The following is an 11,167-nucleotide window of genomic DNA, read 5'->3' on the forward strand; positions in this document are numbered from 1 at the left end:
AAATAAAATAAAATGGGGAAGAAATGAGGAAGAAATGAGGCGCATCCAACATGAAGTTCTTAAAATCAGCGTGCGCACAGAGCTAGCGCTAACCTGCGCTGCGCCTGTAGGCAGCGCTAAAGCAGCTCCCACCAAATTATCATCATCACCAAACCTCAGCAGTCAGTGCTGGTGGTTAGTAGCAGCGGTAGCACATGGTAGCAGTCTCAGCAAACCACGTGGCTGATGTTGACACGCCAGCTAGATCGCCAGCCACGTTCTCGCACCAGTTGCGCCATGAAGGTTGGCGAAAAGTTTTCGACGTTCGAGGAATTAGAGGAAGCCGTGAAAGCGTACAGCGATGAAAGGTACGTACAGTATTACAAGCGGGAGTCACGGACGGTTGAAGCGGCGAAGCGGAAGGGAATCAAGTGGTACATCAGTGGGCAGACATTGTTTATCAAGTTCACTACCACTGCATAAAGGGCGGCCGGACCTTCAAAACGCGAAGCAGGGGTGAAAGAGAAACAAAGTAAGTGCCGCTTTCACCATCTACCGCATTACCAGCTGAATGTATATGAAACTATTTCATTTTTGCTTCACCACAGGACGTTTGTAGATGGTTGCCCGGCCTATTTCAAGTGCTGCGTGTCAGCGGATGGAGAACACTTAGAGGTTATGTCCGGCCACACGGAGCACAACCATCCCGTATCACAGGTACGCACCCAAACAAATTGATAAATTTTGCAGCTTTCATGCTGTCTGCATTACGTTGGGGCGAAGTTGCGGACAGCAGTGCGAATTTGTAATTCATTGGAAACCTCGAAACCGTGAAAAGAATCTCCTCATGCTCTGTAGTGTTCATATTATAATGAATCAAAATGGTACCTTTACTCTTTAGGCCATATATGAACAACTTCCTAAGCAACGAGCGCTACCGGAAGCAGTAAAGGGTGAGGTCCGGCAGCTGATGCAGCTGAAGGCAAATAAGAAGCTTCTCAAGCAGAAAATTCAGCAGGACACAGGCAAAGTCGTCTTGCTGAAGGATCTCAGCAACCTGGCCAGCTCTTCGAAGCCGGCAACGAGAAATGACCTTGAGCAGACTGTGCACCTCCTTCAAATGGATTATGGTATGTTCCATGTGCATTGCACACCATCAGTTGTAACCCAATACGTTTGTTGAATTGCATGGAGAATACATGGGAAGTTGTAGAATATCTTCATTCTCACATTTGTTTCATTCCTTATTTTAACTGCATGCAGGTTCTGACTGCCATGTCCTGGTGGAAGACAATAACTTCCAAGGTCTCCTTATTTCCACCCCTTCAATGCGGAATACAATGGCTGCATATCCAGAGTTTTTAGGCATTGATGCCACATACAAGCTTTTAGATGTCAGGACACCAGTGTACGTCATTCACAATGAAGATTCTAATGGTGCTACAGAAGTAGTCTGTGTGGCCATTCTTGTGAGGGAAGATAAATGCAGCCTGAAGTGGCTCCTTGACAAGTTCAAGGATCTCAATCCCTCTTGGACAAAGACAAGATGTATCATGGCAGATAAGGATCTTCTAGAGCGAGATTTGCTCAAGAAGAGCTTTCCCCAGGCACATGTTTTAATTTGCGTGTTTCACACGCTAAAGACATTTAGGCGTGAAATCACCTGTGCAAAGATGACCATGTCAGCAGAACAACGTGACCATGCCCTCAAACTTCTTCAGAGGATGGTGTATGCAAAGTCTGACGAAGAGTTTACGAGACTTGAAGATCAATTGGACTCTACAGCACCAGCATCTGTACTGGAGTACTATAACAAAAATTGGCGGAGCATTAAGGATGAATGGCACAAAGGACCACAATTTTTAGCTGGGAGCTTTAACAACACAACAAACAACCGCCTCGAGAGCATTAATGCAAAACTAAAGAGTGTTGTCCCTCTGTACTGCTCTCTTGAGCAGTTTATTCCAGCACTCTTCAGTATTCTAACCACAATGCAGCAAGAGAGGGACCACATGGCTGCAGATTCGGTCTCTAAACGTCCCGCACGCTTGGAAGTGGAGGAGCATCACCAGCAGTATCAGCTCACTCTGACGCCTTATGCTTTTCCGTTCGTTAAGCAGCAAGATGAGCAGTCAAAGAATGTTACTATCAAAGCTGACTGCCAAGATCAGTGGCAATGCCAGTCAAGCTCTGGTGAAACTGTAACTACATTGCACAGCTGCACTTGCTTATTTAGGCTTTCAATGATGCTGCCCTGTCGTCACATCCTTGCAGTAAGGAGAGCTGCAGGCCTTAGTCTTTATGAAGGAAACCTATGTAGTGAAAGATGGAGCAAAAAATATTACCACTGCAAACAACGACTGTTCACAAAAGAGGCACCAAACACTCCAACCATATCTGTCACACCAGTTGCGAAAAAGCCAAGGCCAATGACACAGCAGCAAAAGTACAAAGCTGTGTTTCCACTCTGCAAGTACTTGGCTGAACTGGCATCAGAGGAATGCAATGATCGGTATTTGAAGCGTGTACAAGCTTTAAAGCTATTGATAAAGGAGTGGGAAGGGGAGCAGACTGATGGCCAAAACTACCATCAGCAGTACAACTTCACTGAAGCCGACTCAGCATCAGATTGTTTTCTTAGCTCCTCTCTCTGTCGAGAAGAACATCAAGAGAACAAAGCACCCGTAACCCTCTCAGAGCACCCTGATACAGTCAGTCCCATTGTTGAAGATGAATCAGCCCAAAGCCCAGTGAAAACTGCTAGTCAGCTACTGCTGGAAATGGTACCTGGCCATGTGCCACTGTTCAATGAATTAGAGAAAGCGGCAGCAGTAATGCCTCCAAGCCCCGCGCTTACAGTTACGTCAGCTGATAGTACTGAGGCAGCGAAAGCTGCAGAGCTTAGTACAATCCAAATGCCAAAAAAGTTAAACCTCGCGGTCGGCCAGCAGGGTGTGCAGTCACTGTTATTGGACTGCCTAAAAGGAAGAAAGTTCCTAAAGCCTTCTCCGATCTCAGTAAAGCTGAGAAACAAAAGAAAATTCTTGGTTGGCTGGTTGGGGACAGAAACGCCAGATTGCCTTGGAAAAAGAAGTTTGCCTGGGTGAGTGAACTTAAACGTCCTATTCCAATCTTTCTAGCTCTTTTGTGGAAAGGGGCTAGGTGTACATACACTGTGCAATATGGTTACATTATACGTGGCTGAGCATAGCTATACATCACTTATATGCAAATTTTGTAGAAACATTGCCTATTGGACACTAGGTGATTAAAACTTTGTAGTAATTGTTTTGGCTAAATACGAAGGGCGCATTTTGAAAGTGGCCTTTAAACATGTGTACGGTGAACTCTGCACCTCCTGGAGTGCTAAGAATAGAAAAGTGCGTTTGGAGGCTTCATTACAGTGTGCTCATGGTCGCATGAATTTTGTCTTGCAGGGGAAGACAAAGTGGAAACTGTATCGATCGCTTCATGCAGAGACGCGACACATCAGTAGCTAGGCCAGAAAAGACCCCCGGTCCTTTATTGCGCATAGATTTATAGCTGCGGCTGCAGCGAGGGAAAGGGAAAGGAAGAAGGGGCGTTTACATGTTATCAGGCCGCTTGCTTGATAGCCACATCTGATACAGAAACCATCCCTTCAAGGCTCCCAGAGTCCATCATGGACAGCCAGCTCAACGTTGCTGCCGTGAAAAACTTTTTTACTGCCGATGGCTGGTGTGCTGTGCAACACGTGCTTGAAGTCAAGCGGAAGAACATGAAGTGGAAGTGTAATGCTTGCAAGGACCTGCTGAGTGAAGCATCATCAATTGTTTGCGAAGCGTGTCTCTGCCGGTACCACATGTGCTGCCAGAATGTTAAAGAAAGCGCTGTAGCAAAAGCAAAAGCCTGGTTCTGCAAAAACTGCGTATAAAACGCGAGATCACCTAATGTGATGCCTTTTTGAAAATAAACAAGTGTTCGCAAAATGAATTTCCTTTTAATGCACTTCTGCCTTCAGCACATAATTGAACGTGCTGTTCATGGCTGCACCAATTGCACAATTTGAGCAAAAGGATCATAATGAATTCTACTTGGGTGATTTCTCTATAGTGGAATGAATAGTTGGGTCGGTTGGTATGTGTTCACTTTGGGTAGAAAACAGCGCGAACGGACGAACAAGACCGAGGAAACACGCAGACGAGCGCTCGTCTGTGTTTCCTGGACTCTGTCCTACATCCGTTCGGGCTGTTTTCCACCCAAAACGGGTAATTTCTACCCGTATAAAGCATTTCTTTGCCTTTGGAATAACAAGTTGACAAAGCTGTATCCAGATGTCCTCTCTACGCATGTTTACGGCACCAAATTATCTGTCCGCGTACTACGTTTAGTTGCACCCTCGAAGTATAACTTCCGTGCATGCATGCAGAATCGGGAAAATGACACTGTTAGAAAAAGAGGACAGAAACTCTTGGCGAAGGGATGTGAAGCCTTATCGCTGTTTGTGCTGCAAGATGACGCAACGCGAAAAAGACTAGGACGTACACAAACAGTCAGCACGCATTATGCAAACGGACCAACAAACCCAAGCCAAAACTCGTTCTATTGCCGTTTCTCACTGACTGCTTGGAAAATAAAATGATGCAGCAGAATATCCTCTCACACATTAGGCGGAGCAGGATGGCCACTTTTTTAAACAGACATGCAAAAGTCTGCAAAAAACTGGGTTCCAAATCCCTAACACCAAATTTAATTCCGTCTGGACATAACTCTTGTGGCAGATAATATTGGACGGAACTCTATGGTGTCAGATACAGTTCCGTCTGGACGGAACCCCATCAGGATATGCAGTTCCGTCTGGACGGAACTCTAGCGGAAATTGTAGTTCCGTCTGGACGGAACTCTAGCGCAAATTGTAGTTCCGTCTGGACGGAACTCTAGCGCAAATTGTAGTTCCGTCTGGACGGAACTCTAGCCACAGCCTATTGATATTGCCACATATCATTGTAGTGTCTGTTCGTTTCCGCTCAAGGCCGCAGGAAAGTGGTGTTATCACTTTTGTTCGTGACCCGAGAAGCGACCGGACTAACCTCGATTGATCGCAGCCATGAAGAGCTGCATCTATGTTTTTCCAGGGGCGCGATTACGAGTCGCTCAAAATCGTCTCAATTGGAAAGTGTCTCAAAAAGTGTCTCATTTGCCCCGTTCTTATTGGTCGGCCGTGACCAGCGGCCATATTTATTTTTTGCGTCCCCGGCCGACGTCACAAACGTGGAGAAGTGTTGACGTTGCTTACCTAATTATGCGAGCCGATTGAGACGATTTTTCGCGACTGGAACGAGTGGTCTCAAACCGCTTTGGACAGAAAATGGCGCTTGTTTACATCGCAGGTGGCCGCGCGACCAACCGTGTAGGAGGGTGCATGAAGACAGTTTGACGTGACGGACGAGTTGTTTCGATGTTTTGACATAGGAAGGAGACTGCATAATGGCTGTGCGACGAACTCGCCGTTGAACTTGGAGGTGTGCGGGTGAGTGCGTGGTCAGTGGAGCGGCGAGTGCTGTGCGTGCCCTCGCCGCTGCTGGGTTTCAAGACACCGTAGGGAAATGAAGTAAACGTCGATGTAGCCCAACCGACTGTGAGCAAGTGTTTGCGGTGGGTTGCGGAGACCACTGTCAAAGTTAAGTCGCAGAAGGTGCACGCTTTCCGGTCGCATAAACTTTCGCCACCGCAGTATACCCGGTGGCGTCATCCGAGCATCATCTGAACGGAACGGCAACAACACCAACACGAATGTCAAGTGCTTAAGCCGAAGCGGGCGGCATGAGTTGGTTACGAAGCGAAAGAGTGATTGTTGCCTGAGTGACGGGGCTTGCCGGCTTTTAATTCCCGCAGTGAGATTGCAAGCTCCCGGCAGCTGCAACGGTCTGCTCCCGTATGTCGGCAGTTGCTGCAGTCTGATTATTCATGGTCACCTGGTATTTTCTGAACAAAAATAAATAGAACCACGTATCGCCCTTAGAGCACATTTGCCATCGATAGCACGCTAGGTGAGTTCACACTGGCGAGTCGCAGAGGTCGCGCGACAGGCTTAAATCGATTCGTTACGCTCCCTCCCCGCTTTACATGTGCTTCGGAAACCGTAACTAATTGACAGAAATCGGTCGCGCGACGTTTGCGACTCGCCAGTGTGAACTTGCCTTAAAGCTGCCTTCGCCGTTTTTCGAGCCAAGCGCTCCTTGCAAATTGATCTCGGTAGACTCGTAGGAATCATTGTCTTTAAATAGATTTTTCCGCGCACTTAAGACATCTGCACAGTGCTTTGATTTTACGTACTGTGTAAAAAAAAAAGGACAGCCGTCTAATCAGCTGATTTTTTTCTGGCTGCCATGTTTACGATAACTGAATATGTGGGTGGAGGGATAAGGCTGAATCCTTTGAATCAGGCGGCAGCTCACGCCACCTAGCCGACGCTTTTCCAGCGTCAGCGCAGCCTCGCGGCAGCAAAAGTGACTGAAGTGCAAACTTAATTCCAAAAGTGAGGACGCTTCTTGTTTTGCTTAATCATGTTAGGTTTGAAACATAGTTTGCTAGGAAAATAAAAGATTGTTCATTTTATTAACGGCTTGTTTACAGCAAAACGTTAGCATACGGTCCCTTATCGCGCAACTAAATGCTTCCTAGTTGGAGCCCTGCGACTAGCCGCTAAAGCCCCTAGATAATCTCATCTATTTATTTATTTTTTATTTTATTAGTTACCTGCATCGCCCCGCGGGGCATTACAGCAGCGGGAATACAGACTTCATTATAGGTATCAAACAATTATTGCAGTGCATGGAAAATGCATCATTAGATGTGATACATACAATGCTCGATGGCAAACTGTTCCAGTCCCGAACAGTTCTAACAAAAAAAGAAAAACGCAAGACGTCACCCTTGCAAGAAAATTCCCTGACCTTCAAGCAGTGGTCCAGTCGCTTTGAGATATAATGAGGTCCCTGGATATATTGTTCGCGGTTTATGCCAGTTTTCGAATGATAAATCTCATGAAAAAATTTCAGTCTGGTGTACCTTCTACGGTCCTTCAACTCTTGCTCTAGGTACTTCAAATCTAGGGACTTCAACTCAAATCTAGGGACTTCACTGGCCACCGCTGATTGGTTGACTCCGTGGTTCGCATCTCGCGGTGTCGTCATTTTGACATAACAGTGTCAAAATTGAGGCAAAAACTCGTAATCGCACCCCAGATTACTGTAGATGTCCTTGACCTGTTATCTGGAAGTTTCCTTGCCGGCTTTAAATTGAGCGATGCCGCGAGCGGCGGGTATTCGTAGTTCGACGACTGATGAGCACGTTTGTTGCTTACGCCGCCGCCGAGTGATTCAGTTCTTTTGCGGGCGCAAGTCAGCCCAAATAAAGAGCTTCGTTTGCAAGTCTTGCTGCTGCTTTCCTGATTGCTGGACTGCCGTCACTACAACGTGACAATATCTTAGGTGCTCATTTGTTGCACCTTTTTAAAAACTCACTGGAAAGTGGAGTGTCTACTCGTGAACTCAGAGCCGCTGAAGTTATCTGTTTGTAAAGGCCAAGAGCAACCCATACAAAAAACTACAGGCCAATTTCGGTCATCATCGTCATCAGCATGATTACAACCACTGCAGGGCAAAGGCTTTACTGCAGTGTTGAAAAATGTGCAATATAATTGAATACTGAACCCATTAACAGTACAGCATTAAAGTACAGCATCCTCCGTCACAACTAACATGGTTTCCGACCCCGAATATCCACTTCCAAGGCAGTTCTGGTCCTAACGCAGCTCATAACTACCGCACTACATAACAATTAGCTGCGAAGTTTAATGGATATATTACAGTGTTTTAACATGGTTGAAAATTCGGTGTTATTACAGAAAACGGCAACTGATAGCTTAAGGTGATAAAATTTATTTAATGAAGAGTTACCTTTCCGGATGGGAGCAATGCCTAGCTGTTAAAATCTACATTACAGCTACTCGCAAAATCACAATAGGCGTGCCGCAGAGCTTTGTCCTCATGCCCCTTTTATGCGAAGCATACTAAAATAGCCCAACCCAGCTCCTCGAGCGCGGCGGTGTCGTTACCATTGACCTTTCGTGACCTCCATGTCATACCACGTGATGCGTGACGTCACAGCAGATGAAAAACGGGGGCCCAGCTCGCGCCGTCGCGCGAGGCGTCGCGACCAAGGAGGACCACGTGATGCGTGACGTAACGACATAGGAGAAACGGGGCCCCAGCTCGCGCCGTCGCGCGAGGCGTCACGACCAATGTGTTTCCTGCTTCTGCCGCTAGGTGCGCTGTAGTGAACACGTGATGCTGGACCGGCGGTATACAAGGGGGTGCGCCTGCCTCTGCTAGGCGTACACGGGATAGAGATGCCTCCTGGAGACAGGGCTGCTCGTTGGAATGAGAAGCAAAAGTTGCGGCGTGCTACAGAGACTGATGAAGAGCGTGAAGAGCGTCTAGCCAAGCGGCGTGCTCGATATGCAACTCGGCGACAATATGCTTCGCATCTGACTAGGCTTAACCTAAGCTAAGCCTCAGCCATTTTTTTTTAAATGTATATTAATGACTTCCCATTACTTGTGAACTATTCTGAAGCTGTTATATACGTCGATGCTACTGAGCTCTTTTCTACAGGTGACACAGCAGAGGAACTGGACGGCAAAATTAACGAGGAGCTTTGTAATATTCCGCAGTGGTCCGCAAACAATCGGCTAACACAAGCATACCATCTTTCACTCAAGGAAAAAGATTACTTGTGACCATTTAACTCTAATCATGAATGGTACATATTTGCGATTTTGTTCACAGCGCAGCAAGAACGGGAAAGACGAAGGGTGACACAAGCAAGCGCTCACTATCAACTAGTGGTTGATTGGGAGGGTGAGGCTTTTGTGCAAGCGTCGGGCGTTTGCATAGGCTCCACAGTTGCACCGGTGTTGGTCAACATCTTTTTAGGCAGGGTTGATAGGGCAATTGAAAAGGCATTGGATGAGCCAGTTGCTCGGGTGTTTCGATATGTCGATGACTACTTGGTGTTCACCCGAGAAGGCATCTTGCCTAGAAGTCTGGTCGACGTTCTGAAGATTTTTAAGGAATGTGGACGCGGGCTGGAATTTACTACTGAGGTTTCCAGCAACAGAGAACGGCAGTTTTTGGATTTGGCACTGTGTGGGGAGGGCAAACACGTGTGCTGGTGGTATCGCCCGAGGACAGCCAAACCCTTGCTAAACTTCCGGTCTGGTCATTCGAAGCTCATAAAGGAGGGCATTGCCGTTTCTTGCTTGCAATCGGCTCTCCGGAAATCTTTCCATGAAAGGATGGGAGAGAGCATTTTGGCGTGAGCAAGCAGGTTACGTGTGAATGGGTATCCTGATCGACCCATTTCCAGAACAGCGTAGAAGCTTCTCAGACAGCTTAAGAATGGCGTTCAGCCGAAAGAAGGCAAAAAGAAGAAAAGGCCGGCTGTGGTCCCGTATCCGCACTGCTTATCACATGGGCTGAAAAAAAGTTGGAGGTAGATACGACATTGACGTCGTCTTTTCTGCGCCCAGAAAGCTTAGCACGATGTGCAAACAGACCAGCCAGAGGCTAGAAGGCGAGAGGGGTGCTTGCCAGGTGCGTCATTTGTCACCGTCAGTACCCTGCGAAGTGGGGGTGGTGTATCAGGTCCCCTTTTCATGCGGTGCTATGTACATTGGCCAAACTGGAAGGTGTGTGAATAAGCGTCTGTTGGAGCATGAGAATACGAGAAAAAATTATCCCCTTTCCCACACAGGCGCCCACTGCAGGAACTGCCAATGCCAGCATGTGAAAGATCACTCAGAAAGGAGATCAAAAGCTGACCCCCCTGCCTAGTCTACGTTTCTATGCAAGGAGTGCAAATGCGTACCTGATTATAAGAACACGCGCATCCTGTTCTGACACAGCGATAAGGTCACACGCGAGATAATGGAGGCCTTTCATATTCACCAGAAAGGCACTTTGTGCATCAGCAGCCCTTCCATTGCTTTATCTCAAAGGGAATTGAGGTATCTAAACTCCCACGTGCTTTCCAGAAAACTTCAGTGTTCTTGATAAGTGTTTTAATATTTGTATGTATACGCCTTTCGTTCTTCAATAAAAACAAGTTAATAGTCAGCGCTTCTTTGTGTCACCCGTCGTCTTTCGTCTTTCCCGTTCTTGTTGCGCTGTAAACAAAATCATGAATACTTACCAACTCGCCCAAATTTCCGCCTTGCTGTACATATTTGCACAATGTCTCAAATACCGAGTATATGGTTGTCGTCCTTTATTCTGATATGCGCTGGATTGAACAAACTCAAAACGTCTGCTCTAAATTAACGTATTACTGTCATATCTTAATAAGGCGAAGAGAATATTTGCGCCGACGGATTTTGCTGATATTCTATTTCTTGTCTATGCAAGGTAATTCGTTCTACTGCCTGACACATGGGGCAGTACTTATATAGCATTTGGAACCAATTATTCACTTGTAGAAACATACCGTCCACACCATGCTCCAAGCCGGCTATTCTTTCAAGAACTGAACTGGGGTTATTAGATGTGTCAGTTGCATACAAACTAAAGATCGCTCAAGTAATAAATTCATGGAGTAGTTAGGGCCAAAAAAGAGGACCAAGGTGGGAGAAAGACACAACACGTGCACTGTGGTCCTCGTTTTTGGCACTAACTACATCACGAATAAGACGCCGCCGTGGTGGCTCAGTGGTTATGGCACTCGGCTGCTGACCCAAAAGACGCGGTTTCGATCCCATATGCGGCTGTCTAATTTCGATGGAGGCGAAATCCTAGAGGCCCGTGTACTGTGCAATGTCAGTGCACGTTAAAGAACCCCAGGTGGTCGAAATTTCCGGGGACCTTCACTACGGCGTCCCTCATAGCATGAGTTGCTATGGGACGTTAAACCGCCCTAAACGAAACGAAATATCATGAATAAGGTTCATTTCGTCCAACTTTCGACCTTATTACGTCAAGTAATAAACACACTACTTAGAAGTAATGATCCCATTCCTCTCTGTTTAGATCACCAATGATGCAAACAAGGATCGCTACTAGCAATTGTTTTAACCTACCACCATGCCGCCATACTTATGCTCATAGGCTACTGGATTACAATTACAATGCGGATGTGGAATGTGGTTCCG

At 46.7% G+C, this 11,167-nt stretch overlaps 1 pseudogene; it reads left to right on the forward strand.

Annotated features, from left to right (window-relative positions):
• Positions 1-276: 276 nt before the first annotated feature.
• Positions 277-3,090, forward strand: LOC149367828 (zinc finger SWIM domain-containing protein 3-like; annotated as a pseudogene).
• Positions 3,091-11,167: the final 8,077 nt, after the last annotated feature.

This window comes from Amblyomma mixtum, chromosome 1 (assembly GCF_055824585.1).
Source record: "Amblyomma mixtum isolate Tamu chromosome 1, ASM5582458v1, whole genome shotgun sequence".
Taxonomy (NCBI): Eukaryota; Metazoa; Arthropoda; class Arachnida; order Ixodida; family Ixodidae; genus Amblyomma; species Amblyomma mixtum.